This window comes from Microcaecilia unicolor, chromosome 2 (assembly GCF_901765095.1).
Source record: "Microcaecilia unicolor chromosome 2, aMicUni1.1, whole genome shotgun sequence".
Classification (NCBI taxonomy): Eukaryota; Metazoa; Chordata; class Amphibia; order Gymnophiona; family Siphonopidae; genus Microcaecilia; species Microcaecilia unicolor.
In genome coordinates this window covers 499,651,363-499,676,318 of record NC_044032.1, presented here as the reverse complement: position 1 = coordinate 499,676,318, position 24,956 = coordinate 499,651,363, and the positions used below count along the sequence as shown (strand labels likewise).

At 42.1% G+C, this 24,956-nt stretch overlaps 1 protein-coding gene across 1 annotated transcript in view; it reads left to right on the top strand.

Annotated features, from left to right (window-relative positions):
• The window catches only part of SORCS2 (sortilin related VPS10 domain containing receptor 2), a 1,538,136-nt gene that overhangs the window by 493,541 nt on the left and 1,019,639 nt on the right, over positions 1-24,956 (top strand). The window lies entirely within an intron of this gene.

Here is a 24,956-nt window from a genome sequence, read left to right as displayed (position 1 = left end):
TCTTCCAGTCTCGTAAGTTTCTCTTGCAATGTTTCACAATCCTGTTGCAATTTAACAACTTTGAATAACTTTGTGCTGTCAGCAAATTTAATTACCTCACTAGTTACTCCTATCTGTAGTTTGCAGAATAACGTTTAAGCACAGGGATCATGCCCACATTTAGGTGCAACCATTTGCACCAGCGAAAACATGGTGCAAATGATAGGCATGGAGCCCTTTTATTCTATAACTAAAAGTCATGCCCCCGATCTGACCATGGTAATTTCTATTCTTCATTTTCCGATTAGCGTGTAAAATTTAGTCGCAGATCCCATGCCTAAATTTATACGCATACATGTTAATTGAATCTTTATTAGTGCCAATAATTGCTTTTTTAAAAGCCAATTGGCTCTAATTAGCTCATTATTCAATTAAAATGCGCATGCAAATTGAGCTTTTTATAGAATTAGGGGGATGATGTTCACCACTGCTGTGTGGGCCTGAGCACTGTGTGGATGGGCCCTACCCATCCATGGCTACATCTATGATATGTATGGGGCTTTATTTTAAGATAAATCAGTTTTAGAGGCTCTAGTATTTTTGCTGGAAATATTCTAGTAGAAAATTTAATTCGTATGAAGGTACCTGTCTGACAGCACTTGAAGTCTTTAATCTATCCTGACAGCAAAATCTTCCATGCTTACATGCAGTGCACCTAAATTTAGACCTCTGCTCTACAAGGACAGCCTTCTAAGTTGAGAAGAGACAGAGCTTCTGTGAATTCCTAACACAAGAAGGCAGAAACATTACTTCAAAATGCCATTCTGAAGTATGAACTCACCCTAAAATCACAGGTCAGGAATCTTGGGATATTGCTAGACTCATCACTTAATTTGATAGCACAGATTTAAACAACCTTTAAAAACTGCCTCTATCGCCTGCGGCAATTATGAAATCTCTCTTCATAAATCTTGAAGACGAGTCTGACCACAGTCCATGCTGTGATAATGTCAGGAGTCAGAACTGGGCTACTGTAATACCCTGTACATTGTTTAAACCAAAAAGAGTTTGCACCATCTCCACCTAATTCAGAATGCGATAGGACTGCAAGCACCATGACCACATCACACACTTTCTACAAAAATTACACTAGCTACCAGTACCCTACAGGTACTATGATTTTCAAAGCCCTCAAATAAAATGGACCCAGGGTACTTAAAGAATAAGATGGCCCTCATCCTCTAAGTTCCCCTCTCAAGAAGCATCACCCTCAAAAGGAATCATGCAATGTGACATCTGCCAGTGAGTCTTCTCAGGAGTAGCCCCCACACTCTAAAACTCTGTCCCAAAGGGTCCCTGGCAATACTATCTTTACTTCAGGAGGCAGGTGAAAGCCTGGCTTTTCTCCAAAGCCTTTAATACCTTTGGTGACACTTCACTCCACATCTGGACTACCTTGCTGAACACCTCATAATTAAGACCAGTTCTACATCCCTTATTCAACTATACATATAATCGGACTTCAGTTTAACCATCCTTTATTTATCCCAGTGCCTTTGTCCTACCCAGCTGTCTATATATCTGAACTGCACTTCCCCCACCCCATTCCCACCTGCCTATTAAGATGTTTCATTATATTGTACTGACATTGTGGGTATTGTATCTGTTACATAAATTTTCTTCCATGTTGCTTATTGAGGTTAACGTTTGTATTCTGCCAACATTTATCATATTTCTGTATCACTATTCTGTCTTAGCATTAATATTTTTGATACGCTGTCATGTTAATCCTGTTACTAGGATTTTGTTTGCTTATGTCCAAGTTTACTGCATTAATTGTGTGTTTTGCTTACATTTGGTCATTTTCCTATTGCTATGTTGTTAACACAAAGTAAGTTATTTATATGATGCTGTACCTGGTGTACACTGCCTTGGGTGGAAGTTTCAGAAAAGGTAAACTTATACAAGTATACAGTAACACAGAGAGTTTTAATCCAACAGTAAGGAGGCAGAATCAGGGTCATGCTTCAAAGTATACACTTAGGGCCAAATTCTATAAATGGTGCTTTAAAAATTGTCAGTGAAAAACCACGCGGTTAGCATGATTCTATAACTATGCCTAAAGTTACGCATAGTTTATAGAATATGCTCAATCGCTATTCTTGTGACTAAAATTTAGGCGCACCCATTTAGGCCACCTAAAACCAGGTCTAAATACCTGCGCCTAAGTTAGGCACAGATTAGGTGTATTCTATAATACTGTGCATAGTTTTTGAAATTCCCACAACCTGCCCATGGCCATGCCTCCTTTTTGACTGCATGCATTAGAATTTACGCACACGACATTATTGAATACTCCTAGAAAGTTGTGTGCGTAAATTCTAATTAAAGCCGATTAGTGCTGCTAATTGGTTAAGTACAAATTATTGGCACTGATTGGCTTGTTAATCAATTAAGTTGTGCACGCAATTTGGCCATGTGGTCAAATTAGCGCACACAACTTAAGGCACCATATTTAGAATTTGGGGTTGTTCTGTATTTTATCATGGCAGTACACCTGTACTTCAGGATTTTGACCTGTCATGATATTCATCTGGTCAAAGTCATGTAAAACCACCTCCCAGCCTGGGACTTGGTAGAATATGCGATGGTTTATTTACTTACAGTAGGTAATTGAGACTTGCTCATATTTTAGAATCACAAATCCATCTCTGCCAGGACAAAGTTTGACACTCTGATAAAGGATCCCTTCCTCATAGCTTGTGTGTGTATGTTCATAAAATTTGCCACATATGGTTGATGCTACATTCACTTATGTGTATGTGGAGGAGGAGCAGAGAGTTGAAAATCAGGGGACCCTGGTTCAAATCCTACTGCGGCTCCATGTGATCTTGGGCAAATCATTTGGGGAGGGGGAATTCAGTAGAGGTTGCCCGAAGTTAGGCACTGGGATGATGTGCTTTAAGTGTGGATTCCATAAAGGCAGTTCCGCAAGGAACTGTTTTTATAGAATACTAGCTTAGCGCAGAAGTTTGTGCCTAATTTTTTGCGTGTGAGCACTTTTATGCCTGCCAATGGCTGGTGTAAATGCTCACACCCAACTACTGTTGGCTAGGCATGCAAATTCAGGTATTTTATAACTGCATGATTAAATCCTGGGAACGCCCACTGTAGGAACAAATAGTAATCATACTGACCTCTACTGGACAGTATAGGATATGATATGCAAATAATACATTTTGTATTTCACTCTAGAATGATTAGCATGACATATGTAGCTGATCTTCATTCTTCTTTACCTAATACATGTGACACGATAATAAGAAAAGGTTTATTTACAAGAATGAAATATAAACAAGAATGACGACAGTAACAATTAGAATATAAAAGTTATGCATAAATGTTTAGACTGTAACAGAATGAAACTTAGAATAAAAGTCCTTTAAAGGCAAGAAATGAACACTTGTCAGGATCAGTTGTAAAATACACATACTTCATGTGGCACTGGACCTTCTGTTTGTTACCTGATAGTGATTATAGCTCTTGACTTATATAGCCTGCTTGGGTGAGGCTGGAACTGCAGTGGTTGTCATAGGCAGTGCTCACTCTGAAGTGTTCTGATGATGATCTGTTGATAAGTCTTAATCTCTTGCCGTAGCAGATGCCCTTTTATATAATTTTGATATTGCTAGTGTCTCCAGTGATCTGATAGCATCATAGAAGGTGACTGGCTGTGCCCTTTATGTTATGGCTTGAGAAGCCACAGGAATGCCTTTTGATGTTATTATGAAGATTTTCCCCCAAATTCTGGCTCCAGGCAGATGAGGGTCAATATGAATAAGAGTTCTTGTCATGGTTGCTCACATTTCTTTGTCGTACATCAGCCAGATTGCAACCTTGAGAATTTTAACAAGATCACATGTTCTTTTCTTAGAAGTGCATGCCTGGGCAAGTTTCAATCATAGTACATGTCAGTGCTTCAGAGAGCACTATATATTCTGTGATTGTAGGAAGCTATACCACAGGTCTGGTTAGCTTTTACCCCTACACCATGACCTGCCCATTCCCCTTTGGAATTGCACATGAGATAAGTTAGGTACATATGTTACAGAATAGGGGCATAGGGCAGATCCTTATGTAACTACTAATGACTGCCAATTAACGCTTGGTAACACCAATGATTGATTGTTAACACCTAATTAGCCAGTTAGTTTATGTGAAAATCCACGCTCCACACCCAACTTTGGACGACCTATACAAAATTCCCCTGTTAACCCTCCGTTGCCTCAGGTACAGAAAATACCTACTGTAATTGTACAAGCTTTTGGGCTTGTAGGCAATACATAAGATATTAAAAATAATAATAAAAATATCCCATATAAAATAACTCTTTTTGTGTGCATGTATATTTATAAAAATAGTCCTGTCTCTTGTATGTGGTGCAACATAAAATAACATCTTCATTAGTGCCATATATATTTTATAGATAGGTTCAGAATATCTGAGACCTTTATTTAAACAATTTTAAAAAAGAAAGAAAAATATTGAACGTAACATAAAAAAGAAAAAGAATAATTTTAAACAGGCAATCTTATACAAACATTTCCCCACCTGCATGACCTATGGAAAGGTATCCTTCTTATGTAGCACAAGAAAGCTAAACATTATTTAGATTGCAAGTCAATCAATAATGATGCAGTGTGAATACAAAGATCCCAAATCCCTAAATGGGTCTTGGAAGCTTAACCTGTCCCCTTTGAACAATGTTAGAAAGCATTATTCTAAGCTATATTGTTAACCTATTGACTTGCTTGTTTCTGAATTCTCTTTCATTTCCATTCCGTTCCTTGCTTCTCTTCATTCTATTTTTTACTTTTCTTTCTTTTTTTGTTTTTGTTCCAAATATTTTTTTATTTCTTATTTAATCTTTTACCAGTGCTTCCCAAACCTGGTCCTGGAGGCACCCCAGCCAGTCAGGTTTTCAATATACCCACAATGAATATTCATGAGAGAGATTTGCATGCACTGCCTCTCACTGCATGCAGACCTATCTCATGAATATTCATTGTGAATATACTGAAAACCTGACTGGCTGGGGTGCCCCCAGGACCATGTTTGGGAACCACTGTTTTATGCAACAAAAAATAATTCACCTTTTATGGTGGCTGCAACTTCTGGTTTTTCTATATTGTTTTGACTTTTATTTTTGTTACATTTGTACACCACGCTTTCCCACTCATGGCAGGCTCGATGTGGCTTACATATTATGTACAGGTACTTATTTGTACCTGGGGCAATAGAGGGTTAAGTGACTTGCCCAGAGTCACAAGGAGCTGCCTGTGCCTGAAGTGGGAATTGAACTCAGTTCCTCAGGACCAGAGTCCACCACCCTAACCACTAGGCCACTCATTAGCCATTAAGGTGTATTTCAATTAGGGATGCGCTCAGAAAGAATTTTCAGTTGTGTTTTTCACATGTTGGCCAATTTTTGGACATTTTTACAGATTGCTTCAAAGTTTGTCTAGTTAAGTTTCTTTGCATGGGAATTGAGTTTTCAAATGTTAAAGCAAATTTTTACACACTTGCGTTTATAAAATTAAGAAATTGAGGGGCCCTTTTGCAAAGCTGCGATTAAAAAAATGGCCTGTGGTAGTTTGGATGCGTGAAATCGGTGCGCGCTGGGCCATTTTTTACCACTGCTGGGGAAAAAGGCTTTTTTTAATGGGACAGTAAATGACCGTGCACTAGAATTAAAAGTAACCCATGGCTATTTACTGCCTGAGCCCTTACCGCCACCCATTGACCTAGCGGTAAGGGCCCATGCACTACTTGCACGGTAATCATGCAGCGTGCGCCAATGTGGCCCCGCTGCTGATTACTGCCAAGAACGACCCACATGGTAGAAAATAAAAAATATTTTCTACCACAGGAAACGACGCACACCAACTTTGAAATTACTGCCAGATACTAGATTTGATCCACTCTACCCATGCCTTAGCCCTACTGCTGCTTAGTAAAAGAGTCCCTAAGTGCATGCTAATGAATGCACATCCACATCCCTAATTTGTAGATTGTCTGTAACCTCTCTGATGCCTATGTGAAGTTCTGATGAGGATTTGCAAGGACTACCCTGGATAAAGTATCTAACATAGTAAATGACGGCAGATAAAGAACTGGACGGTCCATCCAGTCTGCCCAACAAGATAAACTCATTTTACATGGTATGTAATACTTTATATGTATATCCAAGTTTGATTTGTCCCTGCCTTTCTCAGGGCACAGACCGCAGAAGTCCGCCCTGCACCAGTTTTATCCTCCAAATACCGGCGTTGCCACCCAGTGTCCACTAAGATTCCACAGATCCATTCCTTCTAAACAGGATTTCTTTGTGTTTATCCCACGCATGTTTGAATTCCATTACTGTTTTCATCTCCACCATTACTACTACTACTACTACTTAGCATTTCTATAGCGCTGCCAGGGTTACGCAGCGCTGTACAAGTTTAAACATGGGGAAGAACGGTCCCTGCTCAAGAGAGCTTACAATCTAGAGGTAACAAACTATGTAGTCAGTGTAGGTATCATGAATGGGGAAGGTGGTTAGGCGCCAAAAGCAAGGGAGAAGAGATGGGCTTTGAGTAAGGACTTGAAAATGGGCAGGGAGGGCGCATGGTGTATGGGCTCGGGAAGTCTGTTCCAGGCATAAGGTGATGCGAGGCAGAAGGGGCGGAGTCTGGAGTTAGCGGTGGTGGAGAAGGGTACAGATAGGAGTGATTTGTTCTGAGAGCGGAGGTTACTGGTGGGAACATACGGGGAGAGGAGGGTAGAGAGGTAATGGGGGGCTGCAGATTGAGTGCACTTGAAGGTCAATAGGAGAAGCTTGAACTGTATATGGTAGCGGATCGGGAGCCAGTGAAGCGACTTGAGGAGAGGGGTGATATGAGAGTATCGGTTCACGCGGTAGATAAGACGTGCGGCGGAATTTTGGACAGATTGAAGGGGGGATAGGTGGCTAAGCGGGAGGCCAGCGAGGAGAAGGTTGCAATAGTCAAGACGAGGGGTAACGAGCGAGTGGACGAGGGTTCGGGTGGTCTGTTCAGAGAGGAATGGGCGAATTTTGCTAATATTAAAGCGGAAGAAGCTACAGGTCTTAGCTGTCTGCTGGATATGGGCAGAGAAGGAGAGGGAGGAGTCGAAAATGACTCCGAGATTGCGGGCTGAAGAGACGGGGAGGATGAGGGCATTGTCAACAGAGACGGAAAGTGGGGGAAGAGGAGAAGAGGGTTTGGGTGGAAAGACAAGGAGCTCAGTCTTTGCCATGTTCAGTTTCAGATGCCGGTTGGACATCCAGGCAGCGATGTCTGAGAGGCAGGCCGAAACTTTGGCCTGGGTTTCGACTGTGATGTCGGGAGTGGAGAGGTAAAGCTGGGTGTCATCAGCATAGAGATGGTACTGGAAACCATGTGATGAGATCAGCGAGCCCAGGGAAGAGGTGTATATCGAGAAAAGAAACGGTCCAAGGACAGATCCTTGAGGAACCCCAACAGAGAGTGGGACGGGGGTGGAAGAAGAGCCATTAGAAAATACTCTGAAGGTGCGTTGGGAAAGATACGAAGAGAACCAGGAGAGGACAGAGCCCTGGAACCCGAATGAGGACAGTGTGTCAAGAAGTAAATTATGATTGACGGTGTCAAAGGCGGCACATAGGTCGAGAAGGATGAGGATGGAGTACTGACCTTTGGATTTGGCAAGGAGCAGGTCATTGCAGACTTTAGAGAGTGCTGTTTCTGTCGAGTGTAGTGGGTGAAAGCCGGATTGAAGCGGATCGAGGACGGCCTGAGAGGAGAGGAAATCAAGGCAGCGGCTGTGGACAGCGCGTTCAAGTAATTTGGAGAGGAAGGGTAGGAGAGAGATGGGGCGGTAGTTGGAGGGACAGGTGGGTCAAGTGATGGTTTTTTGAGAAGTGGTGTGACTACAGCGTGCTTGAAGGTGTCAGGGACAGTAGCAGTGGAGAGAGAGAGGTTGAGGATGTGACAGATTGAGGGGTTAACTGTAGGAGAGATGTTGGTAAGCAGATTGGTGGGAATGGGATCAGAGGAACAGGTGGTGCACTTAGAGGAAGAAAGAAGGCGAGCAGTTTCCTCTTCGGTGATCTCAGGGAAGGAGGAGAAGGAGGCCAGGTTAGGTTGGTTGAGGGAGTGGGTTAAGAAGTCACAGGGAGGAGAAGGCCTGGAAGTGATGGCATTCCATGTATCCACCACCCTCTCCATGAAAAAATACTTCCTGACATTACTCCTGAGTCTGCCCCCCTGCAACCTCAATTCATGTCCTCTAGTTCTACCACCTTCCCGTCTCCGGAAAAGGTTCATATGCGGATTACTACCTTTCAAATATTTGAATGTCTGTATCATGTCACCCCTGTTTCTCCTTTCCTCTAAGATATACATGTTCAGGTTGGCAAGTCTCTCATACGGTTTGCAACGCAAATCCCATACCATTTTCGTAGCTTTTCTTTGCACCGCTTCCAGTCTTTTTACATCTTTAGCCAAATTCGGCCTCCAAAACTGAACACAATACTCCAAGTGGGGCCTCATCAACGACTTGTAAAGGGGCATCAACACCTCCTTTCTTCTGCTGGCTATAACCCTCTCTATGCAGCCTAGCATCCTTCTAGCCAAGGCCATCACCTAGTTGTCTCATTGTTTCTTCACCTTCAGATCCTCTGACACCAACACCCCAAGGTCTCTCTCCTGAGTCGAGCTTGCTAATCTCTCCCCTTCTATTCGGTATCTCTCTTTTGGGTTTCTACACCCCAAATGCATCACTCTGCACTTCTTGGCATTAAATTTTAATGAATCAAATTTCTGGGTAACCTATAAACCTATTTTTTGGATATTGCCATCCAGATACAGGAGAGAAGGTTCATTACAGAAGTATATCAGATTGAACTTATGTTTCATAAATTTTCCCAAATCACCGCTTGTTACTCCATTGCAAATGGTTAGGAAATACTTGATTGAGATATTAGGTATGTCTGAGAATTCATTGCCTCCAATAACTCGGGCTTTTTATTTGCAAACAAACACTAAAGATGTAAAGGAAAATTCGCAAGCCCAGAAGGAGGAGGCAATGAATCTCACTACTTTTCTTGAATCGTCACTTGAGGTGATAACTCAAAGAACAACCTTGTTAACTACCTTTGCACTGGAATTAGATAGAGACGCAGTGCTCAGACTCTCTCTTAGACATCTAGATTCTTTATTTTTGGGGTCAAAGATACGAGTATACCCGGATTTATCTAGGGATACACAAAAGAGACGCAAGATATTTTTAACCTTGCGCCCTAGGGTGCTTGCAATAGGTGCTAATTTCCTGTTAAGATTTCCTTGTATATGTAGAGTATTGCACCAGTCTAAATCTTACCAGTTCTTTGAACCCAGTCAGTTGGAGGATTTCCTGATAAGTAGAGAGGAGGTTAATGTGGTAATATAGTCACATATGTAATACTGTATGACAGATTAGAGTGACCACTTGGGACAAGATGTTTTCTTTAATTAGTTTTACCTCTGTTTGATTTCTTTTTCTTGGATCGTTTCTTTAATAGTATTGTGGACGATAGAAATGAAACCTTAGATTTAAATTTATCTTTTATTCTTTATTGTATCACTTATTTGTGTAAACACTCATAAGAGTTATTATGATTGTTAAAAATTAATAAAAAAAAAAAAGAAGTATATCAGAAAACAACTGACTCTAATACGCTATTACATTATCATAGTTTCCATCCAATGGCCTCTAAGAATGGAATTCCAATGGGCCAATTTTTACGTATTGTCAGCTTCAAAGGAGTGCTTCAGGAATTCGGCTGTAGATCTGTGTAATAGATTCAGAACCCGAGCGTACCCCAATAGGATTATTAAAAGAGCATTTAAAAGAGCTATGAGTGCTGATCGTCACTGGCTATTGAATCCACCTCCAAAACCACTACATAAAGATGAGAGACTGGTATGTGTGTTGCCCCACTCCCGTCAGACAACTGCTATTAAGAAAATCATCCATAAACACTGGTCCATGTTAACTACCCTTGGTTTTGACCAAGTACCAACATTTGCTTATACGCGTGACCGCAATCTGGGCGAGATTTTTTCATCTGTTAATCCGTCTACCCGGATTTCTACTACATCTGAAATAAAAGGTCCCAAAAGTTGTGGCAGGTGTGTATATTGTCAACATGCCTGGCAAACCATAAGCGTCATCAATCCCACTACAAGCAAACCTTTTTTTCTAAACAGTTCCACGGACTGCAACTCTTCACAAGTTGTTTATGGTATAGTGTGCCCTTGTACCAAATGGTACATAGGGCACACTAATAGACGTATTAAACAAAGGATTGGGGAGCATTTAAGCAATCTGAGAAACAGCAAACGTGAGGAACCGCTTGTAGACCATTGATTGAAAGCTCAACATGATATTAAAGATCTAAAATTTGTTGTACTTTTACAAATTTATTTACCTTTGGGGGGTGATGTTTCTCGTATTCTTCTCAGAAAAGAACAGGAGTTTATTTACCGATGGTGAACAGTGACCCCTAGTGGCCTTAACAGGGAAATTGAGTGACAAGTACTCATTTAATTGAAATTTTCCTGCAGTTGAAAAAACAGCTGACTACTTATAGTAACAAAGTAACATAGTAGATGACGGCAGAAAAAGACCTGCACGGTCCATCCAGTCTGCCCAACAACTTATGTATAATCTGTGCATGTGTGGGCGTTCTTTAGCAGATTTTGGACCGGGCTGGGTGTTATTCCTCCCTGGTTATGCTGAAAAGTGAGTAACAAATCTTGATCAATTTTGCTGATTCTTTGAATCCAGACCCCCCCCCCTCCCTCCCTCCGAGTACCAGACCCCCCTCCCTCCCACCCTCCCTCCGAGTTCTAAACCCCACTCCCTCCCTCTGAGTTCCAGCCCCTTCCTCCCTCCAACTTTGCCTCTGGTCCCGCCCTCATTTCTTGTTTCCGCAAGGGCGGGACCAGAGGCAGAGCTGAAAGCAACAAGAAGGGAAGGCAGGCTGAACTTAGCACCGACTCACCGAGCCTGCTCGTGCTCGCCTTTCACTACTGCTGCCGCCGGGACCCCGGTAAGATGACTTTTAAGTTATGGGTGGCATGCAGGAAGGCGAGGGGCAGGCGAAGGACTGCTGTGGGAGTGGGATAACAGGTCGGGCAGCGGGCTGGCTCCTGGGGAACTTCTGGTAGGGAAATATTGGGGATGCTCGAGCACCCACAGCACCCACGGAGTTGGCGCCAATGCCCTGAAGACTTTTTTTTAGTTATAGATCTAGCTCATATCACAAGCAAAGAAAGGGTGCTTGCTTGAAAAGTGCAGGGAGGCAAAAAGTTGCATTTATCCAAACAAAACAAATTAAATTAACTAACATGCTTATTTTCGAAAGAGAAGGACACTGATCTTTCGACACAAATCGGGTGATGGGCGTCCTCGCAAGGTGGTTCAAATTGGCATAATCGAAATCCGATTTTTTGACACCCTCGACTGCTTTCCGTCGTAGGGACGACCAAAGTTCATGGGGGCGTGTTGGCAGAGTAGCGAAGGCGGGACTGGGGCGTGATTAGGAGATGGTCGTCCTCAGCCAATAATAGAAAAAAGAAGGACGTCCCTGATGAGCACTTGGCCAACTTTACTTGGTCCATTTTTTTTCACGACCAAGCCTCAAAAAGATGCCCCAACTGACCAGTTGACCACCAGAGGGAATCGGGGATGATCTCCCCTTACTCCCCCAGTGGTCACGAACCCCCTCCCACCATAAAAAACAAATTTAAAAATACTTTTTTGCTAGCCTCTATGCCAGCCTCAAATGCCATACTCTGGTCCATTGCAGCAGTATACAGGTCCCTGGAGCAGTTGTAGTGGGTGCAGTGTACTTCAGGCAGGCAGACCTGGGGGGTGGGGGGCTCAGCACCCAAGGTAAGGGAGCTATGCACCTGGGAGCAATTTCTGAAGTCCACTGCAGTGCCCCCTAGGGTGCCCAGTTGGTGTCCTGGCATGTGAGGGGGACCAGTGCACTACAAATGCTGGCTCCTCTCACGACCAAAGGGCTTGGATTTGGACATTTTTGAGATAGACGTCTTTGGTTTCCATTATCGCTGAAAACCGAGGACAACCATCTCTAAGGTTGACCTAAATGTCAAGATTTGGGCGTCCCCAACCGTATTATCGAAACGAAAGATGGATGTCTATCTTGTTTCGATAATGCGCGTTGTCCCACCCCTTCGCCGGAATGTCCTTAGAGATGGACGCCCTTAGAGATGGTCGTCCCCGTTCGATTATGCCCCTCCACGTGAAGGAAGGAAACTTTATAAACCAACAGTAAGATTTTATACAGAATTCTAAATTCAATAGGCAACCTGTACAGCTTCATCAATGCAGGAGTAATATGCTCAAAACTGTTTAACTCGCACAAAACCCGGGCCACTAAATTCTGTGCTAATTGGAGAGATCTCGGAGTCTTCTGTGGCAAACCTAACAACAAGGCATTGGAATAGTCAAAGCATGGGCATACAGTACTCTGAACAACTTTCCACATTTCTGAATAGTTAAATAATCTTTCAATCTACAAAACCATTCAGAGTCTAGAATACTTGGTTTGAATCATTTTCTTTATATGTTCCCACATATTCAGAGCAGGATCTAAAATCACTCCCAATGAACACATTTTATTTACTAACAATATTTTTATCTGATTAATATCAAAAGACATAGGAAAGTCTACAATTGATGAACTAGCTAATAACATTACTTGTGTCTTTGCTATATTTAATTTTAATCTATTCACTTTCATCCATTGATTCACTGTGTTTAAATACAAACCAAGATACTTTAATGTATCTTCATGAATATCACTCAGTTTACAAAAAAACAGAAAGTCATCAGCATAACTTCGGTACTCAACTCCCAGACCTCCTAATAATAGACAAAGTGGACGTAGAAAGATATTTACCATGTTGATTAAAACATCCCTTGTCCCTTACCCTACTTAGTTCACTTTGTTAGTTTCTTCCCCCATGTTTACTTCTTTATGCTTGCCTAAGCTGTTAAGTTTGTACTCTTATGTAATTCTCTGTAAGCCACATTGCGCCTGCATGTGTGGGAAAATGTGGGATATAAGTAACAAATAAATAAATAAATAAATAAATTAAATAAGGTTGCCGACAAGGCAGAGCATTGTGAGACACCACACTTCAATTCCAGTAAAGATGTGACTGAAAAATGGTCACAGTCAGGATTTTTTAAAATTGTCACACACTTAATTTCCCTATCAGTCAGGGGCATAGCCAGACTTTGGCGGGAGGGGGGGTCCAGAGCCCGAGGTGAGGAGGCACATTTTAGCCCCCCCACCCCGGCGCCGCCAACACCCCCCCCCCCCACCATTGCCAACCCCGCAGCCGCCACCAACTTTGCCTCCCCCCCCGTCGACAACCCTCTCGACCCCCCCTCCTGCCGCCAGCCTGCCATCGCCTACCTTTGCTGGCGGGGGACCCCAACCCCCGCCATCCGAGGTCCTCTTCTTCTCGCAAAAGGCTTCCTTCTGTTTCTGACGTCCTGCACGTTGAACGTGCAGGATGTCAGAAACAGAAGGAAGCCTTTTGCGAGAAGAAGGCAAGGCTTCATTCTGTGAATCTGATGTCCTGCACGTTGTACGTGCAGGATGTGAGAAACAGAAAGAAGCCTTTTGTGAGAAGAAGAGGACCTCGGCTGGCAGGGGTTGGGGTCCCCCACCAGCAAAGGCAGGTGACGGCGGTTTGGCGGCGGGAAGAGGGGGATCGAGAGGGTCGTTGGCAGGGGGGTCCAGGGCCAAATCTACAGGGGCCCAGGCCCCCCTGGCCCCACGTAGCTACGCCACTGCTATTAGTATTACTACTACTACTAATCATTTCTATAGCACTACTAGACATACGCAGTGCTGTACACATTATATACAAGTACTCTCTCTGTCCCTAGGGAGCTCACAATCTAGGTTATTTGTACCTGGGGCAATGGAGGGTTAGGTGACCTCCCCAAGGTCACAAGGAGCTGCACTGGGACTCAAACCAAGGTTGACAGGATCAAAGCCTGCTGCATTAACCATTAGGCTACTCCTCCACTCACCATTGGTCATTACCTCCAGGAGCCCTTACCGCTACCTATTTAGGAGGTGGTAAGGGCTCCCACGCCATTACCACTCCTGTGCTAATCAAGTAGCGTGTGGTAATGTGCCCACGCTACCTGATTAGCACAGACATGCCTACTCTCCACTTCCAGTCATGCCTCCCATGGCAAAATACAAAAATACCGCAGGAGTACTACATGCTGATGGCCAAACTACCAAGGGTCGCCGCATCACGTCCTGCGGTAGTGCCCTTTTACTGTGCAGCAGGCCTGCGTTAGGCCAACCAAACCTTAGTAAAAAGATCCCTTACTGCAACAGTATTTTAAGGATTTTAACATTTTTGTAGGTCTCGCTCTTTTTTTTTTTCCATTGAGGTGTAGGACTTGCAAAAAATAATTCAGGAGCACTTACTGCCTCTTATTTAGGAGGCATAAAGTACTGCCATGTTAAGTTCGTGTTATCCAGTTGGTGCACAAAACGTGAATGCGCAAGCAAGATAAGAGTTCCACACCCATTCCCCGCCCATACTATGCCCCATTTCAAAAATATTTTAAAAAATAAGTAGCATATGATTAGTGTATGCTAAGAGGCAATCTACCACAAAACTTGTGTTAATGCTTTTTTTACTGTGTCGAGTACACATTAGTGCTTAACGTAGTTTAGTAAAAGGACCCCTTATTTTATTGTCCTGTAACCTATCAATTCATGCATGTACAATTGATTTGCATGTGTTAAAAAATATTAAGTATTATCTAATCTATATTAAAAAAAAAAACCAAGGTGAAATGAACTAAAAAAAATGCCCCAAAATGGGGGGGGGGGGGGGGGGGGGGGGGGGGGGGGGCGGGGGGGAGGACGGAGTCAAATGAAGTGAAAACAAACTAGATATTTGGCCTGCCCACAACCCTAAATTGCCTACATTTCTTTTGTCCTCTTTCATCTCTCCACTTTCTTATTTTGTTTGTCATTAAATATTTGCTGTTTGAGATATCTGATTTTGATATGTTGTACATCGATTTGGGTGAATAGAAAATATGATTAGCAAATCCATTTATTTAAAAATAAATTATTGCAAACACAGAACCAGTTAGATCAATGTGGTAATGAAATTAATTCTAATCTTTTTTTTTCTTTCTTTACACCTCTCTTAGGGAAATAATTGACAAATTTCTATTGATTTTGAAAGCATGTTGGTTTTGTGTGATTATTTTGCATATCTCTTTAATTTCTGAATTTTTTAAAATGAATTTTTGCAATAGAAAGGTATCCACAAATTTAAAAATGTAATCTGTCATCTACCCCTTGCTTCAAAAAGCTTTATGGTCTTTATCTGATGTCATGCCGTCTGTTCCTCCGTTTTTCCTTCCTATTTATTATAGCTCTTTCTGTTTCTCTTCTCCCTCTCCTCTGGGCTAGCTTATCCATATGGAATAATAGGTGGCCACCTAGGGTGGCAGCTTTGGAGGGGGAGGGGGGATTGACAGTAGATTGCTGATTTAGTCAAAGCAAAACAATACATCATGTCAGCCATTAGTAACTTTACTATTAGGATCTCCAATCCTCCTAATTATTATAGTCCACCTTCCATACTATCCTGCCCAACACCTTCCTTTTCTCTTCTCTTACTTAATCTCTATACAATACTAAGTGTATCTGATATCATGGGAGGACTATGTCATAACAAACTCTGTAAGCCACATTGAGCCTGCAAATAGGTGGGAAAATGTGGAATACAAATGCAATAAATAAATAAAAAAATAAAAAACCTATTCCCTTGAGTCATCAATGAAAATCTTGGGAGTCACAATAGATGGTTTCCTCACCCTTGAAAACCAAGTCTCTAAGTTGTCCTCAAGTGTCTTTCATTCACTTTGGAAGCTATGGAGATTGAGACCATTTTTCTCTAAATCTGTCTTTCGTACTTTGGTTCAATTTCTTGTCCTCACCAAATTCGGCTATTGCAATTCCATCTATGCTGGACTTAAAGGTGGTCTTCTCAAAAAATTACAAACAGCTCAAAATATTGCTGCTCATCTTATATGTAGATCTCCTCGCTTTGCCAAAGCCACTCAGGGCCGTGCCAACACAGTAAGCGGGGTAAGCATCGCAGGGGGCACCGACCTCTGGAGGGCACCACCGTGGTGCTTACCCTCACCGCTTACCTCAGTTCTGCGCCGCCCTGGGGGCTTTAAATCTTTTACCTCCAAGGGTCGCAGCAGCTGAGCAGCGTCAGTGAAAGCGCTGCCGACGTCTGAAGCCTTCCCTTCGCGCTCGTTGGTTCCCTCAGTGTCCCACCCTTGCAAGGAAATGACATCAGAAGAAGGCGGGACACTGAGGGAACGAACGAGCGAGCGCGAAGGGAAGGCTGGAGACGTCAGCAGCGCTTTCACTGACGCTGCTCAGCTGCTGCAACCGTCAGAGGTAAAAGATTTAAAGCCCCCAGAGTGGTGCGGAGCTGAGGTAAGGGAAGGGCAGAGAGGGACATGGATGGGAGGGCAGGGCCCAGGGAGAGGAGAAATTGCTGGAAATGGAGGGGAGGGGAGAGAGGAGAATTGCTGGATATGGATGGAGGAGGGAAGGGCAGAGAGGGACAAGGATGGACATGGATGGGAGGTCAGGGCCCAGGGAGAGAGGAGAAATTGCTGGACATGGAGGGGAGGGGAGAGAGGAGAATTGCTGGATATGGATAGAGGAAGGAAAGGCAGAGAGGAACAAGGATGGACATGGATGGACATGGATGGGAGGACAGGGCCCAGGGAGAGAGGAGAAATTGCTGGATATGGAGGGGAGAAAGGAGAATTGTTGGACATGGATGGAGGGGAAGGAAGGGAAGACAGAGGAAGGAGATGCACATGGATGGAGGGGAAGGGAGAGAGAAGAAATGCTGGGCATTGATGGAGGGAAGAGAGAGGAAGGAGATGAGATGAGAGAAAAGGAAGAGAGGAGAAAAACTGCACATGGATGGAGAAAATAGGCAGAAGCTGGATCCACTGGACAGTCAAGTATGCAGAGGACCCAGCTTTTACTTATGGATATAGAGCAAGAAATGAAGAAGAAAGGAGGAAAGTAAAGAAATAAATGGAAAAGAAGCCCTGGAAACGGAGTTAAGAGGACAGATAGCAGCAGAATCATATGCTGGGCCAGCATGACCAGAAAAAGAAAGTCACCAGACAACAAAGGTAGAAAAAATCATTTTATTTTAATTTTAGTGTTTGGAATATGTCCATTTTGAGAATTTACATCTGCTATCTTATTTTGCAATGTATAGCAATTTGTTTCTAAGAATACTGCTGACAATTCCTGTCAGTGTGGCAAGTGGTGAGCGATCATTTTCACGGTTAAAATTCATAAAAAATTATTTGCGATCAAGTATTTTGCAAGAAAGGCTTGTAAGCCTTGCCATGATTGCTATTGAGAATGATGCATGTGCCCAGTTAGATATCAAAAATTTAATTACTAATTTTGTGAACATGAAAGCACGAATAGCTAAGTGGTTGTAAACCCTCTATTTGTTGAGCAATCCCACAAAGATGCACTCCATCTATCAGCTCCTATTTCCTTTGCATCTTGTGCCACACGGGGGGGGGGGGGGGGGGTCAACTGATAGTCTGCAGGGGGACACCAGAGACCCTAGGCACGGCCCTGAAGCCACTCCTCTTTTGTATGAGCTAAATTAGTTACCAATAAGAGACAGAATATCTTTCAAATTATGTATTTTCATTCACCAAATTTTGTTTGGTCAAGCCCCATCATATATGAATAATCTTATTGAATTACCCCCTCTCAATGCTGTTTCATCATCTAGAGAATATCTCGTCTTACATTTCCCTATCTGTAAGAATTTGATGTATAAAACAATTCACTCTGCTAATTTCTCCTATCAAGGCACCTACATTTGCAATTCTCTTTCTAAATCTATCTAGTTTACAGATGATTACCTAATTTTTAGAAGTCTTCTAAACACACATTTCTTCAGTCTGGCTTTTCTGAATACAAAGAACTCTATTTGAATTTTACCCACACCCTTTTCTTAATCTCGTTTCCCATCTAGCCCTGCCTAATTATGGTCTCACCTATCCACCCTTAATTATTTGTTTGTCCTTGAGAAAGTCTAAATCCCTGGTTACTTTCTGCACATGTATGAATTTGTTTCTTGAACTTATTGTAATTTGTGTTATATTCTGCTCATTATTATGTTTCATTCACTTTATTGTTTGTTTGTAAGCCACATTGCACTTGAGTCTATTTCAGGCTAATGGGTATAAATGTCATGAATAAATAAAATAAACATATACAAAACAAAGTATGAGGTCTATTTTGCACAATATTGTTCTGGGACTAATCATGATTATAGACTTGAATTATGAACATCTCAGGGGAAGAGGAACAAGAGACTTGACAGTTAATGAGAGGAGGGCAAAGCTGAAAGTTTGTCTATGGTGCTTAATACCCTTGACCTGACTCTGCTGTTCTGCCACCTGTTATTTTTCTGTGCTCTCTCTGGGGACGTTATCAACGTGGGCCGCCATCAAGACGTGATATTTTTCTGTTAACCTGAGTTATTAGTAACTAGGTCTCCTTGAATAAAATGGGACCTGTGCTAAAATAGCACGAATTCACGCTTTCCAAAAATACTAGGACTAGGGGGCATGCGATTAAACTACAGTGTAGTAAATTTAAAACAAATCGGAGAAAATTTTTCTTCACCCAACGTGTAATTAAACTCTGGAATTCATTGCCGGAAAATGTGGTGAAGGCGGTTAGCTTAGCAGAGTTTAAAAAGGGGTTGGACGGTTTCCTAAAGGACAAGTCCATAAACCGCTACTAAACGGACTTGGAAAAATCCAAAATCCCAGGAATAACATGTATAGAATGTTTGTACGTTTGGGAAACTTGCCAGGTGCCCTTTGCCTGGATTGGCCGCTGTTGTGGACAAGATGCTGGGCTCGATGGACCCTTGGTCTTTTCCCAGTATGGCATTACTTATGTACTTATGAATTGTGATAAAATAACCCGTCTTAATGGTAGCCCATGCTGATAAGCTTCCTTTCTGAGGTTTTTTTTCCTGCTGATTTCTTGGGGTTTTTTTCTGCCTTTTCTTCATCATATTTTTGTATTAGTCATCATGTTCTTATTTGACCCTGCTGTCATTTTATGGACTTGCTGACATTGGTGTGGCTTCTACAGATGAGAGATGAGTGTGCACTAAATTAATATAACTATAGCAATTTTCTTTGTATTTCCTTAAAATGCGTAGGTAATTCTGCAGTGATTTTATGTTCGTTATCTCAACTGGTAAATATCCTTCAAACTGGGATACTGTATGTAGGATGTACAATCATTATTCAGAAACATAAACTGGGGATGCAAGCTCCTTTATTAAATTTATTCCCTCATCCGTGTTGCACCTGATCCCACAAAATTAATTTGACCTGAAATGAATGCATCCTAGAACACTGCATACGTACAGCTCGCTGGTAAATACCTAAGCCGGTGAAAGTGGAAATAAAGGTTTGGTTTTACTGTGCCCAGACATTCATTACAGTCTGTGCCAATTGCAGTTATTTACATATGCAAATAGTGAGCTTTTACAATCAGGTTTGCCTTTCTCTATGGTCCTTGCTTTTTCACTCACTTCTTTTCTTTCTACTTGTATAGAGGGAAATCTCTGTATACCTTGCTCTTTAGGCCAGCTTTGTTTCATCAGAAAAACATTAACACGTCTTTAAAAATCAAAACAAAATATATATATTTTAATACTGTCACAGTTATCTTGATCTATAGTTTCAGTATGATCCAGGATTATTTTGAAATGTTCAGTGAATGCCAGCGTTTGTCCTGTTTGTTTTGATTAGATTGTAAGCTCTATCCAGCAGGGACTGTCTCTTACATGTTCAGTGTACAGCACTGCGTGCGTCTAGTAGTGCTATAGAAATGATAAGTAGTAGGAATAGTAGTGTTTAAGTTGCACAGCCTAGATACATTGTACCATTGTAATCATTAAGTAAAGAAAAACAGTAAAATTGATGAGAATGACTGGAGATCTTTAATTGTCAAATTAACAATCTGACTTGACAGCCATTTTACCGAGGTGCCACAAGGGGCAGGAGCGAGGGAGTTGCGCTTCTGCCCCCAACGACCTTGCTGGACCACCAGGAATGTAGGTAAGCCTGGGGGCTTACCTTCGCCATTGGAGGGAGGCAGGGGATGGGAGGGTCTTGTAGTGGGGTGGCTTAATGCACCAGGGCAGGGAAGGAGGGTAAAAGAGGACATTGGAGTGGGAAGGGGGCTCCGGAGCTTTTTAAAAAAAAAAAAAAAAAAGTTCCACAGATGCTGGCCTGATATTCAGAGCTGGCACCTGCATAGCTAAGTGGCTGCTGGCACTGAATATTGCTGGCACCCGCATAAACTGGAGCTTCTCCCCAGTGCTGCCCCCAGCACCACCCCTGACCTGCCCACTTTTTGTTTGGGCAATCTCAGGGGATATTAAGCGGCACTGCCTAGTTAAATGCCACTGAATATCCCTGGTTAGGTGCCGGGGAGCAATTTAAGGGGTCCTTTTACTAAGGTGCGTTGAAAAGGGGCCTGCAGTAGTGTAGTCACGTGTTTTGGACGTGCGCAGACCCATTTTCAGCGCACCTGTAAAAAAAATGTGGTTTTTTTTGGGGGGGGGGAGAAAATGGACGTGCGACAAAATGAAAATTGGAGCACATCCATTTTGGGTCTGAGACCTTACCACCAGCAATTCACTTAGAGGTAAGGTCTCACGCGTTAACTGGGTGGTAATGGTCAACACACATTCAAATGCCAATTACCGCCGGTGCACTATGTGGATGCACGTAAAAAATGACATTATCGCCTGGGCCACGCGGTAGCCGGGTGGTAATTCCAACTTGACGCACATTGTGCGTGCGTAGGTGCCTATGCAGCTTGGTAAAAGGGCCCCTAAGCAAGCAGGAGAGGCTCCTGCCCGCTTAAATCGCTTTGAATATCAGCCTCTGTGTGCTTATAAGATAGCACATGTTTATGTGTGCACAATGTGTAGGCATTTCTGGAGATATTTTTGGAGGGAGGAGCAGGGGCAGAGTCACAATGTATGCGCATATTTTATAAAATATGCATGTACATGCACAGATTATACACATACAGTTACACTAACTTAGGAGCAGGTTCCAGGTATTGGGGCTGGTTCTGGGTGCCCATTGTATACAGGTATATAGGTGCCTCTGTTGCCTTTTGAAATTGGCTTTAAATAGGCACTTTTGTGGGCTTCTTGATAGAGTTTTTTGCCATTTTTTCAGCAACCGCTTTGAATTTTAATGAGAAATTTTACGTACTTATTTAGTCATCATATTTATGTATTACTATTAAACAACATTTAATTATCTTAAGCTAAGTTGATGTTACAGACATTTTAGCATTACTACCTAGTGATTTTTGTGTGTTAAAAATGTTAATGTTAAAACACAGTAAAATAATGTTAATCAAATGAAACAATTAAAAATGTGTAAGAATTTTGCAATCACTGTAAATGCTGAAAGTGTCCACCCCCAGCTTTAACACAGGCCATTCGCTTTGGGACGTTCTTAACAGCCTTGTCGATCGGTGCCTGTGGCAGGCTGGCCCAGATTATCTGCAGCGCATCCTTGAGTTTGGTGATTGTTTGCGGTTTGGGGTGGAGCTGGTACCCCGTTTTTTTTTTTGTTGTTGGTTTTTTTTTTCAAATAATGGTAGTTTTACAATACAAACATTTTTTAATGTGTGAAAATCACTGGGTGGTCATTCTAAAAAAATCTGCAACTTCACCTGTTTAAAGTTAATCTCGTTCCACTTGGCACATGAACATAGTAAAAAACAAACAAAGAAGTTAAATTTCACATTGAAATTCCAAGCGGTTACTGAGAAAACAACAAAAAAAAGAAAATTCTAGGGGGTTACTTTTTTTTGCCTCACCTTGTAGATGTTCAACTGGCTGTGGGGAGGTCATGATACTAGTTAGCATAGACCAGATATTATTCTAGTGCATAATTATTTTTTCCAGTAAATGATACTAAAACCAGCATTATTGCCAAACTCTTCTTAACTATGTCAGTGGTATAACCAGAAGGCAATTTCTGGGTAAGCCCAAACAATGACAGAATTTGGGCCTACTTGAGATGGATGCAGAATGTGATGCTGAAGGACAGGTGAGGAGGGAGGGAGAGAGAGAGAGAAATCAAGGAGGTAATTTTATAAATGTTAGGAATGGTGATGTGTAAGGGGCCAGTTATATGTGGAACCTAATATACACACAGAACTGGTCATTTTAGAAAAGGCATAAATGGTAGCAGACAGGATTTTGTGTGTAGGGAAAGATATTCCGGGCGTTCCTTTCAAATATATGTGCAGTCTGTATTTTATAATGGTGATTCATATACACTTTTGCACATTTACCCACCAGCGTTTACTCTTGCTCATCATCATGAAATCTCTTTTCTATTCTAGTTTTTTCCTCCTTTTTATTTTTTATCATTATTATTGATGTATACCGTGTTGAATGATTGTATCATTAAAGTTGTATAAATCTTATACATAAATAAATGGACACACTTGTCTTTTGGTACCTGCAGCTTGGAAGACTGCTTGTTGGTGGAGAATTGCTCCAACTAGCAAATCTACCTTCCCAGGGTCAACGTTTGCCTTTTTGAAGAATGCTCCTTTTTTTCACAGCTATTGTGCATGCAGACCTACAGAATTTGTTTCTTACACACATCTTTCAGTTTACAAAATCATGATATACATGTATATATAGATGTATTCCCCCCCCCCCCCCAAAAAAAAAACCATGTTAAACTATTTGCATTTATAATCTGGGCCTGTTTTATGTGTAGTGAAACATACACATGTATCCTCAGCCTGTGCTATACGTATCCCCCCCCCCCCCCCCCCCCCCCGCATTCTACATAGTGTGACTTAAGCTGCATTTGCAAATACAGTCATATTCTGTATTTGCATGTTAAACTTAATTAGTTAAGAAGCCAATCAGTGCTGATGATTGCCAATTTGAAAGCAATTATTAACACTGGCAATAATTAGAATTTTTGGGAACAACTGACTAAGCGTATTCTATAAACATGATGTGCGTAAATTCTAAGAGCCAGATGCACTAAAGTCGTCGTTAGAGCCGTTCCCTACCAAATTCCATAGCGAATCGGTAGGGAACGGCTATGCATCAAGGAAAGGGAATGCAAATGAGCTACTCGTTGTAGCTCACTTGCATTCTCTATTCCATCGTAAAACAGAGCAGCAAAGCGTTACACTGGCTGCTCTGCGCATGCCAAATACGCGAAGACGCGGTGTTGCTCACCCCCCTGCCGCAATAATAAAAACAAAAGTGCAGTTGACGCCGGCCATCGAAAAAAACCATCCGTTTTCGCCATCATTCACCTCCGCAATAATAAAAAATGTCTTTTTTGGCCGTGCTTCCACTCAGCTGAGAGACCTGGAAGCTCTGAGCCAACCTGCTTATGTAAAATTAACTCGTAAGGAGGTAATTCCATAAGGAGCCGTCCAAAGTTAGGCTACAGATATGCACATAAATGCCAGTAATCTAGTCATTGTAACACGTACATGAACACAAATGCATGTAAATAGCTATAATTTAGCTCCGCGTATTTTGCAGATGGCTGGTCACATGGGCGGAGTCTGGGTGGAGCGTGGGCAGGGTGCACAGTTATGCATATACCCCAGGATTCTAAATATTGCGCCTTGATTTCTGTGCAGAAATCGATTCATATGCCATAACAATGCGTATAAATTAATTAGTTAAGCTAATCAGCGCTGATAATTGGATGTTAAAAAAAGCAATTATCAGCACTAATTGGAATTAATTAGAATTTATGTGCACTACTTGCTAAGTGTATTCTATAATGTGGTGTGTGTAAATTCTAACTCACATAGTTGAAAGGTGAGTATGGTTATGGGAGTGGAATGGGCAGGTCGTGGGCATTTCTAAAATCTATGCACATTGTTATAGAATACCCCGGTCCATGCCTAATTTAGGCATCGGGATTTATACCAAAAACCTTGGCACAATTGACCGCAGCTAAATTTAGTCACATGGAGCAGCACTCAGCTTATTCTATAATGTAGACCTAAATTAAAGCACACTTTATTGAATACGCTTTGATTTCCAAGTGGAAATTGAGGCGCGATAAATAGAATCTAGTCCATAACTTATAGGGGCCCATTTACAAAGTTGCAGGAAGCACTAAGGCGTGTTTGCTGCAATAACAAATGCCTTACTGTAGGGTGCATTCAGATGTCCCACGGTAATTTTGGGATCAGCGTGCACTACCCATGCACTAAAAAAAAAAAAATGTATTTTTTAGCACTGGGTGGGTCTGAGGGCAGACAGTGGGCCTGTTCTATGCTACTTAGCACAGCCACACACTAAATGATTAGCATGTACTTAGTGCGTGAGACATTACCACTTACATAATGGGTGGTGGTGGTGGGGCTCATGGGCTAATGGCCACATGCAAATGGGAAAATTATTATGAAAAATAGAAAAATCAGCCGTTTTACCCCAGCGATAAAAATGGCCTTAGTGCATGGGAATGACCTGTGTAAGGACACGCAAAGGCCACTTTTTACTGCTGTTTCGTAAAATAGGCCCTTAGAATGCGTATGCCTTGTAGAGCTATAGAAATGATAAGTAGTAGTAGTAGTAGAATTCTGTAAATTACATGCGTTTCTCTGACATATAGGCTTGATCACTTATATTAGGTCTGCGGTAAGTGCTCTTTCCTATCCGCATTGCTGACCCAAAGTT